Source organism: Amblyomma mixtum, chromosome 3 (genome assembly GCF_055824585.1).
Source record: "Amblyomma mixtum isolate Tamu chromosome 3, ASM5582458v1, whole genome shotgun sequence".
NCBI classification, from domain to species: Eukaryota; Metazoa; Arthropoda; class Arachnida; order Ixodida; family Ixodidae; genus Amblyomma; species Amblyomma mixtum.
Genome location: NC_143014.1, coordinates 58,482,270 through 58,509,554, shown reverse-complemented (window position 1 = coordinate 58,509,554; position 27,285 = coordinate 58,482,270). Strand labels below are relative to the sequence as shown.

The 27,285-nt window shown below is 48.7% G+C and overlaps 1 long non-coding RNA gene and 1 pseudogene across 1 annotated transcript; both read left to right on the top strand.

The window, feature by feature from the left end:
- The first annotated feature begins 4,032 nt into the window (after positions 1-4,032).
- LOC149350312 (uncharacterized) lies at positions 4,033-27,101 on the top strand. The gene is made up of 7 exons (XR_016290325.1): positions 4,033-4,285; positions 5,474-5,530; positions 6,457-6,508; positions 6,677-6,797; positions 25,986-26,042; positions 26,628-26,679; positions 26,847-27,101. It is a non-coding gene; the product is annotated as an uncharacterized LOC149350312 (long non-coding RNA).
- LOC149350313 (uncharacterized) lies at positions 19,627-23,623 on the top strand (annotated as a pseudogene).
- Positions 27,102-27,285: the final 184 nt, after the last annotated feature.

Sequence of the window (27,285 nt, the reverse complement as noted above, 5' to 3'; positions counted from 1 at the left end):
GCTACCACTACCAAGTTACGCCTTGCAGCCTTCTCGGAAAGTTCACTTTTAGTCGCTCTCAGGACATCATCCATTGTCTTTCCTGGAAACACCCCGACTGCTACCCGCCTATCACCCTTCACCCGGTCCAGAATAGCTCTTTTGCAGCGCCCCATGTTTGAGTCACCAGCGATAAGCACTAGGGTACTCTGCCACTCCCTCCTAACTTCCGGATCTTGCTGGCTCTTATCAGCGACTGTGCCCTCATTTCCTGGAAATAGCTCGGACCCCTTCTCAGTACCGCCTCTCGAATTCCCAGCTGCCACCTGTGCATAGCTGTTCCTGCCTGAACATGTCTGACCTACTGGCCCCTCGCTGTCCATGCCAGTGCAAGCCCCATCCACGTGGCTGGCGCTGGAATTCCCGCCATTGTGGCTTCCAATGGCGGTGTCAGCCGTTTTTGACTCGATCTGAGATAACTGTACTTGAAGCTTACGCTTCTCTGCCATCTCTATCTGTAACTCTGTTTCTAGAGCATCCATCCTTAGCACTAGTTCGCTGTTCGCCTGTTCAGCCCTGTCCAGGCGTGCACCTAATACGGAGAATTTGCCCATAAAATCTGCGCCTTCGGCCTCCTCCACTGAATCGAACCGCGTTTCTTTTAAATTCACCGATTCCTCACACTCCATACATCTAACCTTCAGTACCTTAACCATCGTAGCAACACTCGATTATTGCTTGCACCAAATGCCCAGATATCTACACGCTCAAGACGAAAACACTTGAAAACACGTGCAAAATTAAAATAAAAGTCTGGCTACCGCAAATGCCGATCAATCACTTGGAAAAAAATAGCTATCTCTCTAAAAGTTAACGCACAAAAAAAAGAAACACTGAGACAAACTGTCGGCCAAATAGTCCTGGCCGAAATTAGGTCACTGACCTAAATTCTATTCCTTAACCTGCACTTCCCCTAACAGCCTAAAAAACTAAACGCACTTTGAAAACTATTAAAGGAAAGTACTCATCTATTTTACGCAGTCGCTCTCGCAGTCTGTCCGGTCCCGGTCTCCACGCGTGATCCGAAGAGCACCAAAAAACGCACGTCCGCACAACACAACTGTCAACTGAGGAGGGAGCGCGACGCCACGCGGCCAGCCTTCGCAAGCCAAGTGCTCGTGAAGCCATCCCTCCCCCGTTTTTCGCTCTTCCAGTCAGTCCTTTATGTTTTGGTTCTGGTATGTTTTAGTGCGCGCGTCTGAGCGGTCCGTGACGCGGGGCATCTACAGCAAGGAGGTTGATCTACAGTGTTGGTTTGCCGCGCTGGTCGGCGCATGTGCGCGCGCAGCAGGGTTAGATTTCACCGCCCGCTATCACGTGGCGTGATCACGGGGGTCTGACTCTCTCCTTTTTACTATATTTTTGCTTGTTAAGACTAGGCTTCAAGGCTGTTGCTGGGCGCTCCCTCCTCAGTTTTTTATTGCGAAAGCAATACTACGCCAGCTATCCGCTCGTCGCGTGGTCCGTGGACCCCCCTGCTCCTCGACGATTCACACGATGGTCCGTTCGCCCGCGGCCCGCGCACTACGTGCTCATGCGTCATCACATTGAGAGGCGCGCTGTCGGCCCGCTGCCTGGTCAGCGCGCCTCTCAATGTGCTGACGCATGAACACGTAGTGCGCGGGTCGCAGGCGAACGGACCGTCGTGTGAATCGGCCTTAACAGGTGGTGTGACGTCAGCCTCTCCGTTGCTATGGCGACGCGTGACGTCAGCTTGCTCTCTCCACCGCAGCCAGGAGCAGCCGGTCATGCCGCGCTCCTTGAGGAGTCTCGCCATGGAAGACACCGACAAAGGGTCTATATCTGAATCTAGTTGCGCTACTGCTTCTGTTGCTTTCGCAACCAACCAGGTATAACCAGAGCTAAACCACACCAATTTTTTTCCTCCATGGGGATACGGCGGCGCGGGGTGGGCACATTTGGACACAAAGGGTGTCCCCACCCTGAAAGCGGAGGCGCGCGGACATCAAGGCACCCTATGGCGATACAGCCTATGTCAGCGTTGTTTTAACCATTTAAAGCAAATATAAATCCTTGTGCTAGCTACAAAAGAAGTATCAGGTGAGTTTGTTGATTGTTTTTATGTTGTAGTTTAGCTTATTTTGAGTTTCAAAAATTTAGCACTTCATTTAGCCATTTGGCGCTGTAGTCGCAGCAGTTGCAATCACTTGCAACGCGCGCTAAGCGAACGGTGGGGAACATGGGGCGAACGTTTTACCGTGCTCTGTTTTGCGTTGGTTGGCGCTTCACGCTGTCGTTTGCCGTTTTCCCGCGATATCTTTTACTACCAGCGCTGCGCTGTAATATGAACCTCGTTTTCCGCAAAAGTAAGCCAGCTTCCATTTCTTTTGTCTAGTGAAAGCTTCATCAGCCTTACTGCGGCTAAGCCGCTAATGCCCCCGACTGAACCGTTGGTTAGTCTGTCGCTCCTTTGATGTGCAAATCACAGAGCATCACAGAGCAGTATCAGCCATGCAAGGGCGTCCGCAGAACTTTTTCCAGAGGGGGGGGGGGGGGGGGGGGCACATGGACAGGGGATGGAGGAGGCGGTAGGTTTGCAGTTGTTTTCTACTAGGGCATAAATAATATCCATAATTCCAGGGGGGGGGGGGGGGGGGGAGGAGACCCCCCCTCTTGCCCCCACTTCCGGACGCTCATGCAACCATGTGTTTTACATACCAAAGTGTAACGTTGGATGTGTTAACAGTGCGTTTGCATGTGTTTGAGCTTTCGTTAAATGGGTACAGGTTGCTCTCACACAGCGTCTGTTATGGACTGCTTTATTTACGAAAGCTGTTAATAAATTTGAAACCTTGTAAATTCAAGTGTCATCATTTGTACTGACAACGTGACATAGCTTCAAAGCAGCCAGCTTTGCTAAAACACAGTTAAGAATGGCGCTAATTTTTTCTACACATTGAAGTCTGCTCGATTGCATTCTGGCAGAATTTTATTCTTGCCAGCAGCTCTCCAGTGTCTTCTTTAGTGTTACAATTCAAATTGCTGTGATTGCTATTAGTGACACTCGTGTTAAGAAGGCTTCGATTATGCTTATAATTGCGGAATGGAATGTGCGGTCTTCATTGAAGTGATCATGAAACTCACATGGCTGTGCGGCTTTCGTGTTCGGCTGGTGATCCCAAAGTTGCGGGTTATTCGATGCCGGCCGCGGCAGCCGTGTGTCCATAGGTCGAAACGCTTGTGCTGTGCGAAGTCAGCGCACGTTAAAGAAGCCCTAGTCGTCCATATTAATCCGGAGCCCCTATGGAGGAAAAAAAACTGAGGAGGGAGCGTCCGGCGACAACCTTGAAGCCTCGTCTTAACAAGTAAAGATATAGCAAAAAAAAAGAGAGTGTGTCCCCCCCGTGATCGCACCACGTGATGACGTGCGGTAAAGTCTAGCCCCGCTGCGCGCGCGCATGCGCCGATTAGCGCGGCAGACTAATTGTAGATCAACTTCCTTGCTGTAGACGCCCGCGCCGCGGGTCGCGCATACGCGCGCACTAAAACATACCGGAATCAAAACATAAAGGACCGGCTCGGAGAGCGAAAAACTGAGTGAGAAAACGACTTCAAAACACTCGGCTTGCGAACGCTGGCCGCGTGACGTCATGCTCCCTCAGTTTTTTTTCCTCCATGGGAGCCCCCCACTACGGCGCTCGTTGTTGACCATGTATCGCTCCGGGATGGTAAGGTGGGATGGTACCCCAAATGGGCCCAAAACCGCTTTTTTTTAACTAGGACCAACATGTCCAGCAAGTGGCGTGCTCGTAGTTGCTTCCCAAGCGATTCAAAAATCGCGCCCCTGGTACACGCCCGCTCATGAAAGTGAGCGCGGTTTCTAAAAAGTTTGTTTACATTCAAATTTTTCGCTCTAAATAAAGTACTACAACTCATAAAAACGATTTTTTTACATAGTCTTAAATATAATGAATGAAAAACACTTGTTCTATTTCAGTAGTTGAAATATTTGCCGCTAGTGGTACTGCGATGCACACAAAAAGCGCGGGAGCAGGTGATCTGGTGCCCCAAAACATTTGTAGGCTTTTGCACAGTAAAAGCAGCTGTGTATGACGCAGTTAGCGCCTATAGTGATGGCAGCAAAGCAAAAAAGCAAGTTCTAGAGGCCCTAGGTATCGAACCGGGAGTGTTTTGCGAAGTAGCCCTCAATCGGATGGACGATGCTCGAATAGTCAAGGCTGAGTTTCGGGTCTCTGCTGAGAGCAAACAACGACGGAAGGCCAAGGTAAGCGCCAGAAAAGGTTTCGCAAAGAAATCTGATGCAGATGATCCTCCAGGCTACGCCCCAGGTGCATATTAGACGGATGGTCGAGCAGTTAAATCTTAAAAACAAGATTTCTGGTAAACCTGTTCTGACTTGTATAAGGAACATTTTCTCTGCAGTCAATAACTGCTTTGATTTGAAACTTCTATCAATAATTTCTGAGTGGTAATCGCAGAGTCTGAACCAAAAACACAACTTCTCGATGAAAACTTTTTTTATTTGCTACTTTCTCCATCCGAAAGCCCCCTAGCTAGAATATAAAACATAAATAACGATTGTATTTCAGGAATGCAATTAGTAAATTTATTTCTTCTGGTTCAGTCAAAACCCTGTGTTGTAAGAAAGATGTGAGAGCACTTTTGTCGCTCCAGAACAAATAGTTATTTTTTAAATGTTCCTTGACCGAAGTAAAAAAATTGCTTTATTTTTATCAAATTTATGCTATTCGACTGTTTTGTTCGAGGTTTCATTTGGAACAAGTAAAAACATATTTAAATAGGTGTGCAAATTTTGAATCGTTTGTGCTCGTTAGAACTTGAGATATTCGCCAAAAACAGTAAAGTCGTGTCTCCGGGTGCTTGCAATTTACAACTGACAACTAATCATGAAGCGAAAGCTGTATTGGTTTCATGAAATTCAGTGACTGCATGCATAAACTAAGCGAACCAAGAAATCAAGCAATATATTGTTGATGGTTTGTTTTTGCAGCAGGCCATGATGAAAATTCTTTGTTGATTAACTATGATTTCCTTATTTCAGTTTATTTGCGCAGGGCTGCCCTGAGCTATATCATCTGCTGTTTGCCCTTTTATATGCCTAGTTGCTAAAGGTTGTTCAAGCTTTGTGTTTTTCCTAAGGCCTGCAGTTGGTTATGAATGCAGAGGAAAAATAAGAGAGCTGAGGGAATCGTGACAGTCTGGGTGCATTAATGCATGGACTTGTCAAGCTTTTGTTTCATTACGGTTGAGAGCTCCGGAACTGAAGTTGTCTACTCAGTGGTGCTGCTCTGTATGTGTGCTGGCTGTTTGACGATGTAAGGAAGTGGCCCCTTTGCAAGCAAGGCTCCTTGGAATTTTTTTGGCAAACCATGGCACTGTGCACAGGTGATGTTGTCCCTGCTTCACTTTGTACATTTCCTTTTGGGCACAGGCTCTTCAACAGTGGTCCTCAGAGGACATCCTGGTCTGCTCAACTTGTAAAGTTTTGGTAAGCAGTCTTCAGAGCTGGTACTGTTTTCCTGTCACTTCATGCTTTCTTGTGTAGAAGCAGGCTGTTTGCTGAAATTTCAAATCTTTATTTCCATCGGTGCTACAGATGGAGGGCTACGGAAAAAAAAAAGCTGCCACTTGGCAACTTGACGAGTCCGCAGCCCCAAATATAAGGCAGCGTGTAGACAGCACCAGATAATGAAAAAAACAATAAACAAATCAAGACACTTCATCAGTGCAGAATAAAGGAAAAAAGTCCTGAGCTAGGTAAAACAAACATCAGAATAGATAAAATCAGGTTAGTCAATCGGCAAACATGTCTCTAAGTTTAAGAGTGGAACAACTAAATAAATCAAAATTCAGTGACTGATAGTAGTTTAACAGAGATGGCAAAGAATAACACAATCACTCCATACCAGAATTCACAGACCCTATTTGTTTGACCTGATATTTTGTTTTGTTAGGCCTGCTACAGTTGGCCAGAAGAGCAAGGGCTTGCGCTGTTTCATGCAGATTCATTGCGGCAGCATGTGCATGGTTGTTAAATGACACTGCATACCTAAAGCACATGCCAGAGCAAACCAAGAACACAAGGCATTTAATGTTGATGGCTTGTTTTGTAGAAGGTGATAGGACAACATGGTAGTAGCAATGCTGCCATAGTGTGATTAAGGAGCTCATCGTATGCGAGTGCTTTGGGCTAATTTATCTGTTGTTTGTTGATTTACATACCTCTTTCCTGAAGCTTATGTGAACATTTTGTATACTGTCTGAGGTCTCCTGCTATTACTGCGTGGGCCATTTGTCTGACTTTTGCTTCATTAGTATTGAAAGTTCCAGCAACAAAGTGATCTGCTTCAAAATCAGCTTTTGGTATGTTGGTTATTCTCCTGGCCTCAGTGGTGCTGCTGTGTGTGTGTGCAGGTTGTTTGAAGCGTTCCAAAAGTCGCCTGACTGGCTGGGCCCCTGACATTTGGTAAGCCAGCTGTGCAGCTTGCACAGTACTTGCATTTGCCTGCATGCATAAGAATCATGAATGAAACATGATGAACAGTTATTAGTTGCGAGCTGTTCTGTGTATTTTGTGTCTGTTTACCCAAATATTGACTACTGAAAATTGACATTAATTTTTCTGTTCGCCCAGTACTCATGGGCTTTTTTCATGCCCTCTGTGGAAAGCAACTGCAAGCACCATTTGTGCTGGAGTCTTCATGGGGTCCGGTGCCTACCATGTACAGCAGATACACATCAACTGTTCCTTCCAAGTGACTTTTCTTCTTATCTTGAGATCATTTGTCATATGTTTTGATTCATTCAGCGTTTAACTTTTTTTCTCAATCTTAAGTAGCAGGCATGTTTTGTACAGGCAATAAAGAGTGTAATTCTTTAATTGAAGCCATTTCTTGCTTTTCTTTTGCACTGAGAACAGTGCCTGCATTGGTTCTTTTTATTTCTCTAGTGTGATTTTTACTTGAAGTACTACTATGATTTCATTTAACACAGTTTGCCCTCCTAAAGCTTTCATCTCAGAGCAGGCATTGCAGGAATATTGCAGGAGTCTGGGTATCACCTAGAAGTCTATAAGACGTCCGGGTAAACCCCTTATAGTCGACAGATAGCATTGCATTAGCCTAAGCCACAGGTCTTCAAGACATCGGACGATTATATAAAATCTTGGCTATACTTCAAGACATCAAAACATCTTGCTGTAGCTGTATTTTAGATTTCTACTAGCACTTTTTGTGTTTTGTGGGAGCTTTCGCTCTAAAACACGGCGATGCGATGAGCTCGTAACTGCAGCTAGCCTGTAGCCAGGCCTGGCTCAGAGGCTTAGAGGACTGTAGCTGCCACTCGCGGGAGGTAAAGATCTAAGGCTGCTGCATGTGTCCTGCAATCAATTAAAAAACAGCAAAGGAAGAACTAGAGCAACCACGATACAGTAAACCGCAGCTAATATCTGACGAGACCTAGCCCGGTGACTAATCAACTTTTCTTGCCTTTTAGTAATGTTCTACAGTACAGCAGCCACAAAAATTGTATACCATAAAACAATGTACTCTACATCATCATCTGAACTGAAAGCATATTCAGTATTGCTAGTGCACAGGAAATTCATTTATGACCGTCACAAACTCGTGCACAAACGGTGTCATGGATTCACTTGGGATTGTGGGGTTGTTCAACCTCACGTCACAGACTTATTTGATTTGATAGGCCTACACTTTACTGGACTCAGATCACGGTTTGAATGTGCACACACTCTCACCGCAACTCACATCATGATCTGAACATGAATAAGTACGGACTCACAACTCAGATCATCCCTGGATCAGAAACCGGGCTCACTCACGACTCAGATCGTGATCGTAAGGGAGCCCGAATGAGTCCACTCATGAGTTCGCCGGCCTATGGTCGCTGGCATCTGCATGCAGCGAAGATTCGACCGGAAGTCGATGGGCGTGATAGCTGCACGTAACTACGTCGTAAACAACTGCCACTTTGATTGGGCAACTGCTTTTATTAGTGCTGCTCAAACCAGCTGAGAAAACAGGCGCAGCAACGAAAGTTGGTAATGGGTTTGGTTCTCGATTCTGGAATTGAAGCTCGGGTAGTGGTCAATGACACCAGTGCTTCCGTGAAACTGGAGAGCCGCATGTTCAGGCACATTCGTGGGTTAGAGATTGGTGACCCGGCGCCACCTGATAGCTGCGGTGTGTCTGCCGTGCATATGAGCACTTTGGGTAAATCTCAGACAAAAGGCGCCGATTATGTTTTGTGTGGGAGCCCTCTGCACACAATGCATACACATGACCGGACTTGAGAAGCCTTACCACTCTGGAGCAGTTGTTTTTTTGCACAAAAGGGGTCGTAGACTGTTAAAACGGCCGGTCATAAGGCAGCAAACTGGGCTAGGTAGTTCACTTTTGCACTGTGCGCGCTGTGTTGACAAAATGCGACACGAGAGTACCAGCTAGCTGACATTTGTTTGTCAGCGCTTCTTCACTGTCATGTGTCTTTTTTGTGTCTGCATCTGACAACACGGCGCATGGTGTAAAATTAGTGCGCTGTTTTGGTAGAGATCGAGGTTGCCACTCCAGCTCGCGAGCTTGCAGTCTTACCCTGATGCAGGCGCAGATTTCACATCGTCTACGATATAAAGACTCTGCTTGGCAAGAATTCATTTCAAGCTCAAAGAAAGCAAGCACGCTCGAGGTCACATTGTTTCTGTCAACCCATGAGTCAACATTCAAGCAAACTTTGGTGTCAGTCCTGAACTTGTTTAGGACGCGCTTCGTCCAGAAATTTCACAGGACAACCGAAGATTAAAATCTGAAACATTATATCAAGGTAAGATATGTATAGTAAAGCTCGGAAATCAACGGCTTTGCGCAGGAATATGCAATCTAAAGTTATTCAAGGAGCACCATAGACGTGCCCCAACTATCTACTGGCGCCTGGTCACTGATCTCTTCCCAGAGAATGTGCTCAACTACGTGCGGCTCTGTGGTTTCATAGAACGCTGCTGTCACTTGACCACTATCCAAGCTTCTATCCCAGAATAGAGAGGAACCAAACCCGCGACCACCTTTCGTCGCTGCGCCTCTTTCCTTGACAGGCTCTAGCAGTCTCGTTTACGATGTAGTTGCGAGCGGCTAATGCGCCCAGTGACTACTGGCCGAATCTCCGATGCACGCGCATTCCAAACGGCAGTCTGAATGCGACATGTGAAGAAAACATGCTTGCAGGAATTCGTCTGCTACGTGCACCTCAGTCATGGCGGCTGGTGGCGGCGCACCGCAGCGCTGCCCCTCAGCTGTGCGCCAAACAGCGCAGAGGATTAAACACTAGCATTCATCCAGTGTACTGCTTTTCTCGACTCTCCTCCTCCACGCTGTTTGCCACAGTGAATGCATGGGCCATTAAAAGCCACAGAGGCATCTTTGGAATTCGAACTGCCGCATAGGAATTAACTAGTATCACAAAATGTGCAAGTCATGCTTAGCTATTATTAACCATTACTAATAGTTAAACGTGTCTAGACGTTTCATCGACATTGTGTCGAACATTTTAGAGTTCCATCAATTGACAGGTGTGACAGGACATGATGGATGGCATTGGAAAAATGGTAAACACCAATTAGCCTAATTAACCTTTCTAGTCAAACCACATAAATAAATATAACCGAGTCGGAAATTGGTCGAGTTGGGGAATCGAACCAGGGCCTCCGGAGTGCGAGACAAGCACCCTAATCACTCCGCCATGCCAGCTCGATGGTTTGGAATGAACAAAGGCGCGTCTACCTAATACGGCGTCTTCGTTCACTCCCATCTTCCTCCCTTCCCTTACGGCGAGGTTCAGGTGTCTACCGAGATATGCAAGATAGATACATTTCCTTTTCTCAAAAACCAATTAACCGTCGAGCAAGGCTTAGAGCCGAATAGGCGATGGCGTTCTGTCGACTCTCTGGCAGCGTTGCAAGACGCTGTCGCGTTCCACTCTTGGAGGCCAAGCTTAACATCTTAACCACACATCAGTGACACAAGCAGCAACACTGCGCTTAAGGCTATCGCCTCGTCAACAAAGTGCCCCCCTGAATTTTTGCATATTGAAGGAACGAAACAGCGCAACTAAAACGAAGGACCTTCTTGTTTTTTCTGGTCCTTCGTTTCTCGTCCTTCGTTTCTCGTCCTTCGTTTCAGTTGAGCTGTTTCGTTCCTTAAAGATCGCTGTGTAGCAGCCTCAGTACACATCGAACCTTGTGCACTATGCTGTCAGAAGTCGCATGTTTTTCTCCAGACCACTAGCACGTGCGCCGATGACGTAGGTCGGGAAAGCTCTAATCGTCCTAGGGAGGTGAGGAATAAAACTGCCCAGGCCATATCCAAATTTGACGAGTGCTTGATACAGAACCTGACCACAAAGACGGTTCCCAGTAAGGCATCCATATTATTTAGGCGCGCTCTCGCTATGTGAGCTCTCGTCAAATATTTTGTTCTATTTATTTATCTTTATGCCACGAAGGCATTCTGAAGCCCAACTCCCCCATCCCTCTACTTCTTTGCGCCAGCTCACTACGTATATCCTGGCGGCGTACCTATACATCTTGCGCGTCAGTAAGCAAAGAAGTCGCGACTGAGTGACGCCAACGAGAGGAGCCTTTTTTTCTCCACTACAAAGAAAAAAGGCTCGTTTCGTTGGCGTCACGCAGCCACATCAGTAATTCGTCATGCATGTTTCTGGGCAGGAATTTCCTAGAGTTTACGTTTACTTTTGCCTCTTTTGATGACAGCTGAGGGGATGAGAGCTTGTTGGTCCTGTTGACTCCTCCGTGTCTTTTTGCGTGCTTTACGCCAAACACGGTTTTCCAACTAGCCCAGACCTATACCTACTACTATACTACTGCCATAGTCCTTCAATGTTTTGCTACTACTGAGTGAGGCCACAAGCCAGCGTCTTTTGGAAGCTGGAGCAGACGGTTCCGCGGAAGCGAGGAAGGCGGCTTGCGTTGCTCCGACTACCTTTTTTTAGTTTAGCTTGGCAGGGATAATGGGATTCAAACGAAGTGGTTATCAGAGAGAGGTTTTGTGCGGTTACTTTGTGAATCTGTCGCTTTTAATGATTTTTTACTTAGAGTTTTCAAAAGAAAAAATAAATGTGTCAGTTAAATTTGTCCTGGAATAAGGCTACTTAGCAACTACGAATCAGCAAAACGTCGTCTCATCGTATCATCTATCCATATGTAGTCAACATAATTCAGAGGGAAACTCAACCATCTGCATGACTCTCTTGCGAAATAAGCTGTTGAGAAAGTATGACCAACAGGGTTCAGACATGTCACAGCTGGGCACCTCAGAGCAGTGTGGCGACGGACCGTTTGGAAGAGAAATTTGCCATTACTGCGTGGAATTCTCCCCATATGGTGCAGTTATAAGGCGAAGGTATCCGAAAGAATGTTGAAAAAGTGGGTGTTAACTATGTATAAATGGTTATATTTGGCAAGTCATCCTCCGTGCAGCTGGCATACCCGAGAAAATTGAGAACCTGTGAACAGTCCTTATGTTCGAACAACAAATGCAGCATAATCCTACTGAATTCAGTGACCATGACACTCTAAACTATAATTACGAAGAAACACCAAATAGCCGCTGTCCTTTTTCAGTGCAGCCAATGACTGGGGAACATAGCAGTCCGTCATTACTTTTCGCTTGCCGTGTGATTAGAGCGACTGCGCCATGCATAATAAACACTCAAAAGTGCCAGAATATTATTGCTACGGGCGAAACAACTATGTACTGCATATTTCCAGTTCAGTCGCATTATTCCAGTCACCACGCAACCGCACACAAAACATGCACACGCATAGCGCACTGTATGCGACCGGCGCGTGGGCCCCAATATGCCGCTGCGAGGGGGAAACGCATGGAGAAAAAAAAACTAAAAGAACTGAGGAGGGAGCGCGACGCCACGAGGCCAGCCTTCGCAAGCAAAGTGCTCGTGAAGCCATCCCTCCCCCGTTTTTCGCTCTTCCAGTCAGTCCTTTATGTTTTGGTTCTGGTATGTTTTAGTGCGCGCGTCTGAGCGGTCCGTGACGCGGGGCATCTACAGCAAGGAGGTTGATCTACAGTGTTGGTTTGCCGCGCTGGTCGGCGCATTCGCGCGCGCAGCAGGGTTAGATTTCACCGCCTGCTATCACGTGGCGTGATCACGGGGGTCTGACTTTCTCCTTTTTACTATATTTTTGCTTGTTAAGACTAGGCTTCAAGGCTGTTGCTGGGCGCTCCCTCCTCAGTTTTTTATTGCGAAAGCAATACTACGCCAGCTAACCGCTCGTCGCGTGGTCCGTGGACCCCCCTGCTCCTCGAGGAGCCGCCGCCGCGCCTATAGGCCGATTTACACGACGGTCCGTTCGCCCGCGGCCCGCGCACTACGTGCTCATGCGTCATCACATTGAGAGGCGCGCTGTCGGCCCGCTGCCTGGTCAGCGCGCCTCAATCTGCTGACGCATGAACACGTAGTGCGCGGGTTGCGGGCGAACGGACCGTCGTGTGAATCGGCCTTAACAGGTGGTGTGACGTCAGCCTCTCCGTTGCTATGGCGACGCGTGACGTCAGCTTGCTCTCTCCACCGCAGCCAGGAGCAGCTGGTCATGCCGCACTCCTTGAGGAGTCTCGCCATGGAAGACACCGACAAAGGGTCTATATCTGAATATAGTTGCGCTACTGCTTCTGTTGCTTTCGCAACCAACCGGGTTTAACCAGAGCTAAACCACACCAATTTTTTTCCTCCATGGGAACCGCACAGCATATGGGTCAAGTCTACACGTTCGCTGCACTGGTCACACATGTTGTCCGTCGTAGTCTGGGTCGTTGTGCTTCATGCGCCAGGGGTTGGGGTATGAGTTCGTTTGGAGTAAGCGTAACGTGACCGACTGGCTTTGGGTTAATTTCTTATCCGGGAGGGGAAACGCTCGTCTGCCTAGATAAAAGTGCTTAGTGAGCTCGTTGTACGTGAATAATTGATCCCTGTACTCGATAGCGGGGGGAACCGGAGGGACGCGGCCGATGAGCCCTCGCGCCGCCTCGTGTGCGATCGCGTTGAGATTCTGCAGGCCACCCCCTAAGCTTCCCATGTGTGCCGGGAACCATACGATGGAGTGATCGGTGATGTTACTTCCGCCTAAAATTCGTAGCGTCGTCTTGTCTATTCCGCCCTTGGCGAAAGCTCGAGTGGCTGCTCTAGAGTCGCTGTACACAGTTGTGAAGCTCGAGTCTTTGAGAGCTAGTGCTATCGCTGCCTGTTCAGCTACCTCTGGTTTCTTCGTGAAAAGTGTGAGTGAGTTACGCGTTCGCCCGTGTCCGTTGACTACTGCTAACGAGTAGGCATGCTTTCCCGGTATGTACGCTGCATCCACGAAAGCTGTCTGGTCTGGAAACCTTGCCGCGTCCGCAGCGAGGGCTTTGGCGCGGGCGAGTCTTCTTCCTTGATTGTGGATCGGGTGCACGTTTCTTGGGAAGGGGAACACTTTAATTGCTTCTCGCACGACTTTAGTTAACTGCAGGACGTTGTCCCTTTCTGCTATGGTGTTCAGGCCGAGCTTGACGAGAATCTCTCTGCCCGCTTTAGTGCTTGATAGGCATGCGATCTGTGCCGTGTGCTGTGCCTCGATGATTTCGACAAGGGTATTGTGCACTTCTAGCTGTAAGAGAAGATCAGTGGAGGCATTATCGGGAAGCCCCAACGCTGTCTTGAAAGCTCGACGTATGTGTACTTCGAGCCTTTTCCGATGCACTTTTTTCCAGTTGAGCATCGCAGCCACGTATGTGATGTGACAGAGTACAAAAGCGTGGACCATTCTAATGGCGTCCTCCCTCAATCCCCTGTGCCTATTCATGATGCGCCGAAGCATCCGGATCGCGTTTGCAATCTTGATCGTGATGCTGTCCAACATTGCCGAGTTGGACCCGTTGCTTTCGATGATTAGTCCTAGAATTCGTATTTTGTCAACCGCCGGTATGCGATTTCCATATCTGTCGTGTAACTCTATGCATGGAGTGGGGTGTCTGCGCCAGTCGTTGGACGGGCGCCCTGGTCTCGGGGGGTGGTATATGAGCAGCTCCGATTTTCTGGAAGAGCAGCGAAGTCCCATTGGGGCGAGATGGGCCTCGGTAACCGTGATGGCTTCTTGCATGTGAGCTTCCAATTCCTCATCGCTGCCACCGGTACTCCAGATGGTGACATCGTCTGCGTATATGGTGTGCTCCACACCAGCAATTTCACCCAGTGCGCGAGAAAGCTTTGTCATGGCCAAGTTAAATAAGAATGGTGAAAGTACTGAGCCTTGTGGTGTTCCCTTATCGCCCAGTTCAAAGCTCTCCGAGACGTGCTCGCCTATCCGGAGAGTTGCCGTTCGATCCTCCAGAAATGCCTTGACGTAGCGGTAGAAACGTGTTCCGAGATTGTGGTCAGATATGGCTTTGAGAATGGCTTGATGTTGGATGTTGTCAAAAGCTTGTTCCACGTCGAGTCCCAGCAGCGCCTTGGTGTCTCGTGTGGGGCGATCCAACAGACTTTTCTTGATTCGTAGCATAGCGTCTTGCGTTGAGAGACCTTGCCTGTAGCCTATCATATTGGAGGGGAAGTACTCCTTTTCTTCTACATATTCCGATAGTCTAATAAGTATGACGTGTTCAGCTAGCTTTCCTAGGCAGGACGTTAGTGAGATGGGCCTTAGGTTTTGTAGGCCCAGCGGCTTGCCTGGTTTTGGGATGAGGACCGTGTTTGCATGTTTCCATTCGGCAGGAAGATGGCCAATTTTCCAGGCTTCGTTGATTTGTTGCGTTAGGAACGTGACCGAGCTGTCCTCTCAATTTCGGAGAGCCCGATTTGTGATACCATCAGGGCCTGCTGCTGAGTTACTGTTGAGTTCGTGAATTGCAAAGTGTACTTCGCTTTCTGTGAAGTCCGTATTTACCGTGCTCTGTTTTGCGTTGGTTGGCGCTTCACGCTGTTGTTTGCCGTTTTCCCGCGATATCTTTTACTACCAGCGCTGCGCTGTAATATGAACCTCGTTTTCCGCAAAAGTAAGCCAGCTTCCATTTCTTTTGTCTAGTGAAAGCTTCATCAGCCTTACTGCGGCTAAGCCGCTAATGCCCCCGACTGAACCGTTGGTTAGTCTGTCGCTCCTTTGATGTGCAAATCACAGAGCATCACAGAGCAGTATCAGCCATGCAAGGGCGTCCGCAGAACTTTTTCCAGAGGGGGGGGGGGGGGGGGCACGGACAGGGGATGGAGGAGGCGGTAGGTTTGTAGTTTTTTTCTACTAGGGCATAAATAATATCCATAATTCCAGGGGGGGGGGGGGGGGGAGGAGACCCCCCCTCTTGCCCCCACTTCCGGACGCTCATGCAGCCATGTGTTTTACATACCAAAGTGTAAAGTTGGATGTGTTAACAGTGCGTTTGCATGTGTTTGAGCTTTCGTTAAATGGGTACAGGTTGCTCTCACACAGCGTCTGTTATGGACTGCTTTATTTACGAAAGCTGTCAATAAATTTGAAACCTTATAAATTCAAGTGTCATCATTTGTACTGACAACGTGACATAGCTTCAAAGCAGCCAGCTTTGCTAAAACACAGTTAAGAATGGCGCTAATTTTTTCTACACATTGAAGTCTGCTCGATTGCATTCTGGCAGGATTTTATTCTTGCCAGCAGCTCTCCAGTGTCTTCTTTAGTGTTACAATTCAACTTGCGGTGATTGCTATTAGTGACACTCGTGTTAAGAAGGCTTCGATTATGCTTATAATTGCGGAATGGAATGTGCGGTCTTCATTGAAGTGATCATGAAACTCACATGGCTGTGCGGCTTTCGTGTTCGGCTGGTGATCCCAAAGTTGCGGGTTATTCGATGCCGGCCGCGGCAGCCGTGTGTCCATAGGTCGAAACGCTTGTGCTGTGCGAAGTCAGCGCACGTTAAAGAAGCCCTAGTCGTCCATATTAATCCGGAGCCCCCCACTACGGCGCCCGTTGTTGACCATGTATCGCTTCGGGATGGTAAGGTGGGATGGTACCCAAAATGGGCCCAAAACCGCTTTTTTTTAGCAAGTGGCGTGCTCGTAGTTGCTTCCCAAGCGATTCAAAAATCGCGCCCCTGGTACACGCCCGCTCATGAAAGTGAGCGCGGTTTCTAAAAAGTTTGTTTACATTCAAATTTTTTGCTCGAAATAAAGTATTGCAACTCATAAAAACGATTTTTTTACATAGTCTTAAAAATAATGAATGAAAGACACTTGTTCTATTTCAGTAGTTGAAATATTTGCCGCTAGTGGTACTGCGATGCACACAAAAAGCGCGGTAGCAGCGCACTTATTTTCGGACAATGCTTGGACATTAGCGCGCGAACTTGATTACTTTTGTATTTTGTAAATAGTGTACAAAGCTCTCCCCTGTCCTTTCTTGCTGTCGCTCCCCTCTATACTTCTCCTCACTCTCCTTTCCCTTTCGTTTCCGCCGGCTGCAGCTCGGGTGCTTAAGATATTAGATAGCAATTGCCGCGGCCGGCAACTCTTTTGCTTCACTTTTTTTTTTAAATAAACCACTACCACCACCAGGTGATCTGGTGCCCCGAAACATGTGTAGGCTTTTGCACAGTAAAAGCAGCTGTGTATGACGCAGTTAGCGCCTACAGTGATGACAGCAAAGCAAAAAAGCAAGTTCTAGAGGCCTTAGGTATCGAACCGGGAGTGTTTTGCGAAGTAGCCCTCAATCGGATGGATATCACCCAGTCCACACGAACCCTTCCTGTACCCTCTGCCACCACCCCAAAGCCACTCTCGACCATATTCTTTTCCTCTGCTCGGCGGATCCTCCCCCGCGGGGCCTGGAGCACCTTACCACTTGGGAGGCTTGGGACATCGTTTATAAATCCTTTTCAGTTCCGCATCTCCTCGCCGCGCCAACAGGCAGCATGCGGCCCGCCGCCGCGCCCGCCACCGCGGCGCTGCTGTCGAAGTTTGCGCCAAGGAAGTGCGTCGTCTGCTACAGACGCGTACCGTTCCGCTGTCCTCCCGCACGGCGTTTAACCGAAGACATTGCTCACGCTTCGTGGCGTTATTATCTGCGCTTTGTAAGTTTAAGGAGTTGAACTACGTGTGCGTAGAAGCGACCAGTGCTTTAGAAAAAGATGGGCATCAGTGATTACGTTTCGTCTTGGGCAGAATAGTCGCTTTCGTGCGTCTGTAGAATGCGGCGTTTCCATCGCATTGCGCTTGAACGGTGACCTTACCCCTCTGTATCAATCCCATTGGTCGCGAGTAATTTTTACTCTTGCTTTCCAAATGCGAAATTGAGCGAGACAAGATTTAACAATAATTGAAGTTTCAAAGCCTGAACGTCTGCCTCGATTTTATTAAAGATTAGAAGAACCCTCCAGACTAGTCTCGAGAGGTTCCATAAAGCGACTTCTTAGTTTTCAAGGCACATATAGAGAGGTGCCCGATAGATATCATGCTGACATTTTTCTGCTGCCTCTGGTAAATACTTATAGAATAAAAAAAAAAATCACACACACGCCTTCAGTGGAGTTTCATTAGCATATTATAGTTTATTAAAGCTCCTCAAACACACTACCTAGACTTGTTGAAAACGCTTTCTTCAGTTTTTTACTGAGTTGGCTAATTTCTTTCTTCTTTTGCTCCCGAGCTGCAGCGGCACGAATGAGCCTCTTGATCAAAACAGGTGCTGCAAGGCACACCTTTTTTTAGTTTCAGTCCAGTTCTTCTTTTGAGGTCCTTCGTCATTTTCGCACACTTTTATACAGACTCCTTTTTCAGCCTCAGTCAGAACTCTGCACTGCTTGTGGTATACAGTTCCTCCCCTGCTAGAGGTGCAACTATGTCAGGCTTGCACAGTTTGTACAACCTGCACAATTGCCTCTACGTCTTCTAACGAAGTGATTGCCAAATCCATGGGCAGCGTCGGCACCAGTTTTCCGCGGGCAGATACAACATAACTCATGTCTTCGCGAACTACGACACTCTTGAGTACTGAATATACATCTGCCTCCAATCCTGCCTTGTAAAGAAACAATCTGTGATCGGTGCCCATTTTCATCTTCAAGAGCTGCCGATCTCCACTGACGAGGTAACCTCAAAGAAGCGCTCTTCTCCACCAGCTCATTAACATGCAAGCAGCTGACTTGCACGGGCTCTGGTTGCTCTCGCTCGATATCGATATCTTCTGCAGCGTCGCTCTGCGTTGCCACTGCGTTTCTTGAGACGGTTGCTCTCTTTTTCGGAGATTTTCGCCGTTTACGATTTGAGGAGAAGTATAGGGGGAGATTAGGAAATATGGTAGGAATTGCATCACTCCTTAGAGACCATACACCGCGCTCGATTTCAATCACTTCTTCATTGATTACATGCTTATATGACCTCACAAAGTCCCCTTCTTGGAAGTGGGCGTCGCGCACTTTGCATGTTTTCCCCGACACCTTGTCTGCACGGGGTATCGCTCTCGACCATTTTGCAAGGAGAATTGGATCGGTCGGCAGAGAAAAGAAGTGCCTCTTCTCCGTGTTGCGCCGGTACCCGCTGGTACATCCCGGCACGAAACACGTTGGCATTTGGTGGCCAGTCCTAGCACATTCTAAAGAAGATAAATGACGCACACCACCTACCCTCTGACAGCGGAAAAATCCAATACCTGGCGTTCGAGAACATTCGGCAGCCCACGCTACTTGCAGGTTGGGCCCACACCATGAGCGTCCGCACCCAACCACACACCGAAAGCTGCTGAAGCGTAGTGCACAAACCCTCAACTCATAACGACAAGATCACCTGATAACAAGAAAACGCGACGCAAATGCGCACGACTACCGGAATGTCAGCAACGTTGCTGCACCGCAGCCTAGCCACCCTAGCCTGGCTAGCTAGCGTCGAGCGTGGAATGTGGCGTCGAGCGTGGCCTTCGCTCCTCAGAAACTCAAATTCAGCTCTCAGAGGCGGTCTCGGATGTGGACAACCACCTGCTCCACCTCTGGGAGGCCCGGCATTGCCTCGTCCGTCGGTGGCGCCGGCAAAAGCACAACCGGAAACTTAAAGCTCGCATCGCCGAGTTCACTCAACGAGCGGCTGAGTATGCGGCCCAACTCGCCGACTCCAACTGGGTGGACCGATGCAATACGGCCGCGCGGCAAATGTCCAGCCGGAACACGTGGCGACTCTTTCGCGCCCTAATTGACCCAACGCAAACACGTATGGAAACTCAAAAACACCTCCAAAGAGCAATACACAGCTTTCAGGGCAACACAAATCAATTGGCGCACAAGCTCCGGGACCAGTACTTGTGCACCACCCAGGACTCCCGCGGGCCGGCGTACTCTTATGCAGGTTCTGAGAACGTTGAGCTGGATCAACCGTTCCAGCTCCACGACCTGAAGGCGGCCCTGGCAAAAATGAAACGCGGCTCCGCTCCGGGTGGGGACAAAATTACAGTCAAATTGTTAGCCAACCTCCCCGACCCAGCATACCTGTCTTTATTGAATTACATTAACTCAATCTGGCTTGGGGAAGTGCCCCTACCCATCGAGTGGAAGGCCGCCCTGGTCACCTTCATTCCTAAAGCTGGCAAGGCCATCAACACGGACAACCTCTGCCCCATCTCTCTGACTTCCTGTGCGGGCAAACTCATGGAGACGATGGTACGTGACAGGTTGTCCGAGTTCATGGAATCCAAACACCTTTTCGCAGACACCATGTACGGGTTTCGCCCACACAGATCTGCACAAGATGTCCTGCTACAACTCAATCGGGCTGTCCTCGACCCCGTGGAATGCCCTCACAATGACAAGGTCGTACTCGCCTTGGATTTGAAGGGTGCATTCGACAACGTTACCAACGAGATCATTCTCACCCACCTCTCTCAAACTAACTGCGGCACAAATGCCTTTCAATACATTCGGCAATTTTTAACCGACAGACAATCTTACATTCGGATCCAGGATAAAGAACATGGCCCTTTTCATTTAGGAACCAGGGGTACACCCCAGGGCGCGGTGCTCTCTCCCCTCTTATTCAATTTGGCTATGATGCGCCTACCAGCCCAGCTGGGCGCTGTCGCCGGTGTGCAGCATGCGCTGTATGCTGATGACATCACCCTGTGGGCCACGCAGGGTTCCCTAGGAGACATTGAGGCTAACCTGCAGGAGGCGGCGACCATAGTGGACCGTTATGCTCGCCGCTGCGGCCTCCAATGCTCCACCCAAAAGTCTGAATTTGTGCACATACGCCCCTCACCAAAGTGCACAGCCAAAATTTCATTGTCTCTCGAGACAGGTCCAATCCCTGAAAATATCGAAGTCCGGGTACTGGGGCTCTTTATACATCAAGACAGACGGTCAGAAACAACATTGGCCAAACTCCGTCAGGTGGGGGCCCGGACCAGGTGGGCCGCTTGGTCCGCCGGGTTTCTAACAAGCGCGGGGGGTTACGATGTAAGGACGCCTTGCGGCTGGCGCATGCATTTGTAACCAGTCGAATTCTATATTCGACTCCATACCTCCACCTGCGGAAGCAAGACGAGGATTCACTCGAAGTCATCCTCCGCAAAATTATTAAGCGGGTTCTAGGCCTCCCCGTGACCACCTCCAACAAGCGCCTCCTGGGGCTAGGCATGGTGAACACATTTCGGGAGCTCCGGGAAGCCCACTTGACTACTCTCGAAGACATCGTCGGGTCGCCGCCTCCTTGCCCGACTATACATCCAACACACCACTCTCATGGAAGAGCGCGTACGTATTTCATCCCAGTGGAGATGCGCCCTCCACGTGCGCCCTCTTCCCGCGAACATGAATCGTGAGGACCATAATTGCCGGCGCCTGGCGCGGGCGGAAGCCCTGGCCCGCCACTATGGATCGAAACCCGGCGTATTCTACGTGGATGCCTCAGGCCCCCACCATGGGGGATGGTACACAGCCGCAGTCGTCCACCAATCCAAAACAGTGAACGGCCTTACTTTCCGAGCCCGTGACATAACACACGCAGAGGAGGTCGCCATTGCGTTGGCTGCATCTGATTCCAATTCAAAAACAATTATTTCCGACTCGCGAGGGGCATATCGGAACGTCGAGCAGGGCTGGGTACCGTATAGCCTACCGCATTCTTCAAAACAGCGTCTACACCGGTGACCCCGCTCACCGGCGTATCGTTTGGGCTCCCGCTCACATGGGCCTTGAGGGAAATGAGGCAGCTGACGCCGCCGCCCGCGCGCTCCCTCACCGGACATTCCCCTCCGATCCTGACGATCAGGAACTCGAATTTATTCCAGCTTACACCTTCAAAGACATCGTTTTACTCTATCAATCTGGCCATGGTCTTTATCCCCGCCCGTGTAAAGGTCTGTCAAAGGCGGAGGAGCGGCTTCTGCTCCGCCTGTATACTAATACTTTGCTGTGCCCGGCAGCTCTGAAACACTTCGACCCTTCTTTCTCGGGCAGCTGTCCGCACTGTGCGGAGAAGTCTTCGGACATCTACCACATGGTGTGGGCCTGCCCCTCCAACCCTGCTATCCCCCCTCACCCCAACCCCACCAGGGAGGACTGGGAGGCGACCCTGCTCGGCTGCTCTGACCTGCAGGCCCAACGGGCCTTGGTTGCGCGAGCCCGGGCGGCGGCCGATGCCACTGGGGTCCCGAACTAGGGACCTCCACCTAGTATTTGTAAGGGCTGGCCCCCTCTGGGTCAGCTCATGCATAACCTCCTGTATTATACCTGTACATAAATGTTTTCCACCACCACCATGGCGCAAACTTTGACTGCAGCGCCATCTCAGTGGCTGGGCGCAAATCGCGGCCGCTTCGGGAGTTTCGTTTCGAAACTAAAAAAGCTTTATAAACGGTGGCTTGGGAGACCCTACTGCGCTCCGAGGACCCGGCCAAGCAAACCATCGCCACATGCCGGGCTGCCAGCGTCATGAGCCTCCGGGACATGAACGTTTGAGTGCAGCGGGGTCGTGCGGGGGCCCAAGGACCGACGTGTCCAAAACTCCCTTGTTCAAATAAAGTTTTCATCATCATCATCATCCGACTGCCATGTGCGACAAGACCGAGCCAGACCCGGAAGGAGCAGGTCTGACCAGCAACCCCGCATCCAAGATCGACTACCGCCAGGACTGCTGCGTTGTCTGTGGACTAGTTACCATATATACAGTAACTCTACTGTGAACAATCTAGGCACGCCACCGTTCCCGCCAGAGGACCGGAAGTCAGCACACAGGAAGTGGCAGCAAGCCGCAGTTCTACACCGAGGTGGACGCTAGTACACTATACCATGGTGAACCTGAAGGCCGGCAATCAGGACACATCGGTGCCCCTAGACACGGTCCAAGCCATGGCCGGCGTGGTTTCCAGGGAGGAGATCCCTAGTGACGCATTCGGCCTGGAGCAGAACATGATGGGCACGTTCGACGCGACGACGGTGGCCGTGTCAAAGGCCGAAGAACCGGACACGAGGCTGGAGACAGACTTCGAGAGCGCAGACTGCTCCAGCGGCGAGATGACGTACACCAGTCTCATGCCGGTCGTCCAGCAGCCACGGACGCTTGACGCAGCAGGGGCTGCGGCAGCCAGCCACATGCAACACACGGGCGGCTACGACAGCCTGCACTACCGTCACCATTCGCCGCCGGTGCACGTGGCGCGGCCCCAGCACCATACGCCCTATCTTGTGTGCCGTCGGGCAACGTGGGCCCCCATCCCGGGAATCTCCAACACGCGGTCTTCTGATCGCATGCACCTAAAGCAGAATTACCATCCTGGACGTCTTCCCGGGGGTCACCATGCATCATTTCGCTGTAGTGGACACCTCGGAGGCAGCAGCCCGAGCAAAGCGCCCCCCATCTCGGTTCGCCAGGCTCCCCCACATAACGGCGGCTTGCCGGCGGGGCGCCCTCACAGTGCCCCTGCTGTGCAGGCGGCCTACCTGCCACTGCCTGCGCCCAGTCGCGCGGCGGGCAGCGCGGCCGCCAGCCTCGGCGCCGGTCCCAGCACCAGCGTAGCCGCAGCCACCGACGGCACCCTGCACGCCGCGCTGGGCGGAGACGACGCGGCGGGAGACTTCGGGCGCGCCGCCGCGGCGGCGGCCGCAGCAGACGGCGCCAACAACATCATGGGGGTGGCCCGCGTGGCCAACATGGGACAGATTCAGCACATGGTCGGGCCTCTGGACAACGTGCCGTGCTACGTGCCGTTCAATCCGCGGGACGACCATAACGAGAAGGAGAGAAAGAGGAGGACCCGCATTAAGAACGCCTGTGAGACTCTCCGCTCGCTAGTTCCAGGACTGAGCGAAAAAACGGACAAGGCCACAGTGTTTGAATTCACCGCGGAGTATATCTTGCAGCTCAGGAGGAGTCTCAACAGCGATCATGACAAGTTTATTTCCCAGGATTTTATTGAAAAGTACTCGCCGTACTGATCTCCATGGAAGCTTCTCTTCCGTTTTTTTTTTTTTGCAGTGTTTCCTAGTTAAATTTTTTTCGTTAAATCTACTGAACAGACTATGCAGTATGAAATAAAAAAACTATTCCAGTCTGCGAACCACTTCTTCTTTCTTTATCACACTTCTTCTTCCTCGTCACAAGCGAGATGGCGAAACACTTCTTCTTCGTCCACTTCTGAGCTGTATCAATATGACTAGAATTTGATGGAAGTATGAACATACTTATTGGGGTATTGTACTAGCTGGGAATGTATTACCCACAATTTTGAGCGTGTGAACCGGAAACATATCAACGAGGTTCTACTGTATTCCATATTTGAAGGACTTCAAGCAGAGTGTATTTGTGCCTACGCTCCGCTCAGCCGGGAGTGTGCGAGTGGATCGTCTGTTGCAGAGTGCAGAGCTACACGGTGCGGCACTGCTGATCCAATCAGTCCAACATGACAACGCAGTTTTCGTACCAACACTTAAGCATGCTTGCTACTGAAAATGGCAGTGTGCCCAGCCATGCAGACAATCCTGCAGGAGTGGGAAGAGGTAGGAACCTCAGGAGCTGAGCAGTTAGAAGGCGTAGCAAGTTGCGAAGGAAACTGATAGAGCCGCCTTAGTGTCTCGAGGATATGAACAGATTGGGGAGGAGCGAGAATTTTCTAGCAGGTATTAGAAATGTGTTCCTTGAACTGTAATGATGAGTCTAGCGTAACTTCACACCATGTTACCAGCGTGGTTTAGTGTGGAGAAGTTCATCGGTGCCTATTTTCAAAATTACAGAGCACCTGTTCTTATAAGGAAGCAAAGATATAGTTTCAGTAATTACGCCCTTAATAATTTGTTTTAGTGCAGTTTAACAGTATGGATTCAACTAAACCATTTACCTATATTATCTAGTTCTTATTTGCCACTTCTGTACTAACAGCATTTTAATGCCCTCTGACATACTGCGTAGTACAAGATTCTTGGTTCATATATTGATTGTGCTTCACTTCAGTGACTGCTTGTGACCTGGCGCGGTGGCTTAGCGGCTTTGTCGTTTGGCTGACCATTATGTGGTGGTGGTGCTATGGCCAACAGTTAGACTCCTTAAATTCACAAGTTGAAAAAAAAAGCTATGGTAAAGAAGAGGCTGTGCTATTTATCAGTTCCTTGAGTTCTACACTTGGCAAACCTAAGTAACATCACCTGTATGAGACAGTAAGTAGATGGAGAGCAGCGGTGATGAAATTCTTGACAATACACTCTTGAACAAGCGGCATAGTATGGAATTATAGGTGAAAAGGTATTGCTTTCGAGTGATAGTCAAGTATAGGATCAGGTATATACAGGACCAGGCCTCATATTACTTGTTAAGTGAAGAATTCGACTTTATAATTTTACAGTGAAAACCTCGTAAAACTGGTGAAGTGATGTTTGGCACTGATGCAGATGATCCTCCAGACTACGCCCCAGGTGCATATTAGACGGATGGTCAAGCAGTTAAATCTTAAAAACAAGATTTCTGGTAAACCTGTTCTGACTTGTATAAGGAACATTTTCTCTGCAGTGAATAAATGCTTTGATTTGAAACTTCTATCAATAATTTCTTAGTGGTAATCGCAGAGTCTGAACCAAAAACATAACTTTTCAATGAACACATTTTATTTGCTACTTTCTCCATCCGAAAGCCCCCTAGCTGGAATATAAAACATAAATAACGATTGTATTATGTTCCTTGACCGAAGTAAAAAAATTGCTTTATTTTCATCAAATTTATGCTATTCTATTGTTTTGTTCGAGGTTTCATTTGGAACAAGTAGAAACATATTAAAATAGGTGTGCAAATTTTGAATCGTTTGTGCACAGTAGAAGTTGAGATATTCGCCAAAAACAGTAAAGTCGTGTCTCCGGGTGCTTGCAATTTACAACTGACAACTAATCATGAAGCGAAAGCTGTATTGGTTTCATGAAATTCAGTGACTGCATGCATAAACTAAGCGAACCAAGAACTCAAGCTTGATGGTTTGTTGATGGTTTGTTTTTGCAGCAGGCCATGATGAAAATACTTTGTTGATTAACTATGATTGCCTTATTTCAGTTTATTTGCGCAGGGCTGCCCCGAGCAATATCATCTGCTGTTTGCCGTTTTATATGCCTAGTTGCTAAAGGTTATTCAAGCTTTGTTTTTTTCCTAAGGCCTGCAGTTGGTTATGAATGCAGGGGAAAAATAAGAGAGCTGAGGGAATCGTGACAGTCTGGGTGCATTAATGCATGGACTCGTCAAGCTTTTGTTTCATTACGGTTGAGAGCTCCGGAACTGAAGTTGTCTACTCAGTGGTGCGGCTCTGTATGTGTGCTGGCTGTTTGACGATGTAAGGAAGTGGCCCCTTTGCAAGCAAGGCTCCTTGAATTTTTTTGGCAAACCATGGCACTGTGCACAGGTGATGTTGTCCCTGCTTCACTTTGTACATTTCCTTTTGGGCACAGGCTCTTCAACAGTGGTCCTCAGAGGACATCCTGGTCTGCTCAACTTGTAAAGTTTTGGTAAGCAGTCTTCAGAGCTGGTACTGTTTTCCTGTCACTTCATGCTTTCTTGTGTAGAAGCAGGCTGTTTGCTGAAATTTGTTTCACAGACCCTATTTGTCTGACCTGATATTTTGTTTTGTTAGCCCTGCTACAGTTGGCCAGAAGAGCAAGGGCTTGCGCTGTTTCATGCAGATTCATTGCGGCAGCATGTGCATGGTTGTTAAATGACACTGCATACCTAAAGCACATGCCAGAGCAAACCAAGAACACAAGGCATTTAATGTTGATGGCTTGTTTTGTAGAAGGTGATAGGAAAACATGGTAGTAGCAATGCTGCCATAGTGTGATTAAGGAGCTCATCGTATGCGAGTGCTTTGGGCTAATTTATCTGTTGTTTGTTGATTTACATACCTCTTTCCTGAAGCTTATGTGAACATTTTGTATACTGTCTGAGGTCTCCTGCTATTACTGCGTGGGCCATTTGTCTGACTTTTGCTTCATTAGTATTGAAAGTTCCAGCAACAAAGTGATCTGCTTCAAGATCAGCTTTTGGTATGTTGGTTATTCTCCTGGCCTCAGTGGTGCTGCTGTGTGTGTATGCAGGTTGTTTGAAGCGTTCCAAAAGTCGCCTGACTGGCTGGGCCCCTGACATTTGGTAAGCCAGCTGTGTAGCTTGCACAGTACTTGCTTCGCTTGGATGCATAAGAATCATGAATGAAACATGATGAACAGTTATTAGTTGCGAGCTGTTCTGTGTATTTTGTGTCTGTTTACCCAAATATTGACTACTGAAAATTGACACTAATTTTTCTGTTCGCCCAGTACTCATGGGCTTTTTTCATGCCCTCTGTGGAAAGCGACTGCAAGCACCATTTGTGCTGGAGTCTTCATGGGGTCCGGTGCCTACCATGTACAGCAGATACACATCAACTGTTCCTTCCAAGTGACTTTTCTTCTTATCTTGAGATCATTTGTCATATGTTTTGATTCATTCAGCGTTTAACTTTTTTTCTCAATCTTAAGTCGCAGGCTTGTTTTGTACAGGCAATAAAGAGTGTAATTCTTTAATTGAAGCCATTTCTTGCTTTTCTTTTGCACTGAGAACAGTGCCTGCATTGGTTCTTTTTATTTCTCTAGTGTGATTTTTACTTGAAGTACTACTATGATTTCATTTAACACAGTTTGCCCTCCTAAAGCTTTCATCTCGGAGCAGGCATTGCAGGAATATTGCAGGAATCTGGGTATCACCTAGAAGTCTATA